Below are 4,377 nucleotides of genomic sequence, written 5' to 3'. Positions count from 1 at the left end.
GAGTTTGGTATTCCCTGTCAATTGCGTAGTGCTATACTGTGGGTGGGGTTTATGGTTAGAGTGTATCTCAGCCTCTCCTATCCATTCCAATGTGGGTATTTTCTCGTTTGCTTGATGCGTAAGAGTTGCTCTGCCAGTTTCTGGATTTCTTCCAGAAGGGCTTGCTCCATGTGTAGCTGTGGAATCAGTGTGTCTGTGGGAGGAGGTGAGTTCAGGAGGCTCCTATGTTGCCATCTTGGACCAGAATCTTTCCGTCTTTCATTGATGGGGGAATTCTAGGTCTTCAGCGGCTAGGCTTTACTTTCGCCCAAAAGATTATCATCTCTTTAGCTTCTACTTCCTCTAATGCAAGTTCAAACTTTATTTATATCAAATAAATCAAAAACCTTAATTTTTACTCTTTTAGCAGTTGTATCTTTTCTTGACAAGAGTTGCTTGTGACTTTTGTATTTAATCAATTCTTTATTTCTCTTTTTTAATGTATCTACAGAATCTTTGTTATCCATCATAATCTTTTCAAACCCGTGTATATCCTGGGTTTTCAGTGTCTTCTAATTCGTTTAGGAGACTTTGCTCTGACCTCTTGCTCTTCACAACAATACCTTTTTATCATATCCAATGTGAAGTTTTAAAAATGTTTGTAGGGGCTGGCCCTGTGGTGTAGTGGTTAAGTTCGTGCGCTCCGTTTTGGCAGCCCAGGCTTTGTGGGTTTGGATCCTGGACACTGACCTACACACGGATCCTGGGCACTGACCTACACACCTCTCATCAAGCCATGCTGTAGCAGCATCCCACATACAATAAATAGAGGAAGATTGGCATAGATGTTAGCTCAGGGGGCAATCCTCTTCAAGGAATAAGAGGAAGGTTGGCACCAGATGTTAGCTCAGGGCAAATCTTCCAAAAAAATGTTTCCAATATATTGCTCATGACTGTTTCAACTCTTTATTTTTGACTTTGTATTATATTTTCCCTCTGTAAGAGTGTTGGATCCTCTTCATTCTGCAGGCAGATGATAGGTTCTTTTTCATCTTTAACCAAAGCAAATTCATTATCTTTATTTTGTAAAACTTCTTCAGGCATTCTATATCCAAAATTTTGTTTTATTTCCTTTTCTCCACTATTAATGTATTGAGTTTATATTCATGTTTATTTTTTAAAGATGGTAAAGGGGTTTTTTGCAAGCTTTTAGTATTATTTCCAGGGAAGATTTTACTTTTTAAATAAGATTTATTTTTCTGGCTGTTCATTTTTTTTAAAAAACAGAGAACTCACAATGTTCTTTGTTTGTGTCTACAAGTATTTAAAACAGAAAAAGAGAAAGAACATTCAATCTTCAGAGTAAGTTGTGGTTAAAATTGAGTACCCTTGAACACCAAAAGACAAAAAAACAGCCCAAAAAGAAACCTTAAGTAGCAAAAAGAAAATAATTATAAGCTAGGAGAGAGGACTCTTAAATCAGAGGCTTGATTGAGAAAAAGAAGAAGCATCTTAGATTCTTCAAAGAATTTTATTAGAGAAACCATTCAGAAACAATTATTGGAAAAATAAATTAAACATTTTGAGAATCAAACAAAAGTCAAGAAATACCATAGAAACAGTTGGCAGTTATAAAATTAAATTATTGATCATTCAAATGAAGAAGAGGACTTTATAAGATGACTTTAGGGTGATGCAGAGACGGCAGCAGAAAATCAGTAGTATTTTAAAACCACGTTGGTCAACTCAGTAGTCATATACTCTTCCCTTTCATCCATAATTAGCTCATAAATAATATACAATAACAACATAAAACATAACCAACATCCATTTGTTTTATTAACAATCATTTCATTGGCCGTTGTCTGGTCAGTATAGTCAGAGGGATTTGGCACATGGAATTACACACCCCTTGCGGGCAAGAATCATGTTTCCTATCCTATGTATCTTTCATGGAATTGGGCACATCAGAGGCTTTGAAAACGCCTCTTACTGGTTTACCCCATTAGGAGTTATTCCACTCCTGTTTCAAGTAATGGGTCTTTCTCCCTCATGACAGCGTGTTTCCCAAAATGCTTTAACCTTGTTTCCAGAAAAGAAGATCAAAAGCATGAAGCAATCTCTGCGGTACATGTGCACTACATATTTCTCTTCTGGCCTGTCAGTTGGTCAGTACACCCTCAGGGGAGCAGCAAGAGGGGAGGAAAATATTCTCCCTTTCCTATTTCCCTCCATCAAGTGCTTTCCTTCCTATGCATATAACAATTACCCAGAGAGGAAGATTATATAACCATGTAGATGCAAGAGGCCCAAGAGATGAGATCTTTAATAGTGGACAAGCCAAACTTGAGAAAGCCCCAGAATTCTCAGTATCTTCAAAAATAAAGTGTTCACTTCTATAATATGTTGCCCTTAACAAAGTGCTTGTAAATAACGAACTATAGAAATGATCCCTGAAAGTATAGTCTTAAAGTGCTTTTAAATAAATCACCTCCTTTGATTCATATGCCAGTTTCTGGAGATGCAGGGCATGTTTTATTATGTCCATTTTGTAGATGTAAAACCACAGCTTCAAGAGGCTAAGAAAACTCCTAAACCAGTAATTGTAGAGTGAGGCCTGGCATTCCAGTTTCGGATTCTCATTCTCGAGTTCTGAGTTCTTTCACGGTGTCATGCTGTGCAGACCACTAGAATAGTCAGTAGGAATTAAGGTGAATCAATTAGACTATATGTTTATTAGTCTCTTGGTGTGTCTATGAGCTTGATTGTGGCGAGATCCTACACAAATTTTACAAACAAGAATAACTCAAGGCATGTAGTTTTCAGGGCTTCTGGAACTCTGTGAAGCAAGAATTAGAGAGAAAGATTCAAAATATCTTCAGAGGAATAGATCTTCCTGTGGTAGCACTGCATTCCAAATGTGTGAAAAAAGACAGGGAAAAACATGAACTGCAATAAATTAAGGCTAAAGTGAGTGAGCTTATTAACTTCCTTTCTCCGTTTCCTGACAACTGGCAGCTAGCAGTTCTCAGAAGCTTTCAAAACCTGGGAATGATAGGCATCCTCAAGTTCAAAGACTCCCTTGAACCTTTTGGACCTACAAGTGCAGCTAGAAGTCCTGTTGAAACAGGCTTCCCTGGGTAATTTCCAGCACAGTTGGATACACAGCAGTGTTGGAACTAGCTCCCTCAAGGTTGTACATCACTGACATTCTGTGCTCAGCTAGATTTGGAAGAACAGAGACTGCCTATGAGCCTGGCCTGGGGCATGTACACCTGGTATTTCTTACCTGAGCCACCTGACCCTGGTCACTACTACAGAATTGATGGGCTCTTTGCTACTGACACAGGTATCAGGCATGGTCGGGTGTGTCTCACACATAATTAGAAAACACATCTTCTGTGCAGGATGCGTGGAGGGGATTTTTCCTTACAGAAGAAAACCTTTGCTGCCTTTCTTAAAACTCCAAATCTAAAAGGATTGTTTTCACACGAGTCAATTCCCTAGGGATAGATTGTCATCATTGATATTAAACCATATACCGTATGTTCACAATAATTGGCTAAGTAGACCCATGTTCAGGAAGAGAGAACTCTGCTCAGAAATAAAAGATGTCACGATCTTTTCTTGATTGGTTCTAGTAAAAAATGAAATTGGCAGAGGCAGCACTGCTCCCGTGGGTGTTATTCCTTCCGTCTTTAGAAAGGGAGGTGGGTATGCGGAGCAGGAATGATCATGTCTGAAAGATGAAACACTTTAAAAAAAATTCAACCTTTGGTCCCTGGTTTTTTGAAAGCTAGCAGGTAATTCTGTAAGCAACCCTTAGTGGCACTCTTAAAATTGCAAAATCAGTAACTTGGTGACTTTCTAAGAAGACACATTTGTACCCAGCAGGACCCAAGTTTTAGACCCAGTTGTTCAAAGTACTTCATTAGATTTCACATACAGATGACTCCTTGTCAGAAGTAGTTTAGCTAAGACTGAGATCTGAAAGATGTTTTTTCAGAGGAACACTAGCTCTTGCTGAAAACAGGTCTGATATAAGAAAGAGCAGTCTTTGACCTCACGAGGACTTCCATCCTAATGTTCTCAAGCCAAAGGCCATTCAGGAAAGAGACTGCTGAAAAGGGGCTGATTGCTCCAATGCCTGACTCCTCCTTAATTGGATTCAGTGCCCAGGTCAAAGTCTTTCCCTCTATGTCCTCATGTGATCTCTAATGTTGACAGTCCTGATTTATGCTGACAAGGGGTCCTTCTCTTCATTTGATACTAGAAGTAAGCAGATATTTTAAAGAGTATAAGGGGTAAAGTGGCTTGAACATGGATTTAGGAGATTTACAAATTCTTCTATTGTGGAAATGGTAGAGGAATATGAGATATGTTACAGAACTATAAGAT

At 38.7% G+C, this 4,377-nt stretch overlaps 1 pseudogene; it reads right to left on the bottom strand.

Annotated features, from left to right (window-relative positions):
- Positions 1-2,345: 2,345 nt before the first annotated feature.
- Positions 2,346-2,448, bottom strand: LOC131410610 (small nucleolar RNA U3; annotated as a pseudogene).
- Between the last annotated feature and the right edge of the window lie 1,929 nt (positions 2,449-4,377).

This window comes from Diceros bicornis, chromosome 1, assembly GCF_020826845.1.
Source record: "Diceros bicornis minor isolate mBicDic1 chromosome 1, mDicBic1.mat.cur, whole genome shotgun sequence".
Taxonomy (NCBI): domain Eukaryota; kingdom Metazoa; phylum Chordata; class Mammalia; order Perissodactyla; family Rhinocerotidae; genus Diceros; species Diceros bicornis.
Note: the sequence above shows the minus strand (reverse complement) of the source record. Positions and strands in the feature narration are given on the sequence as shown.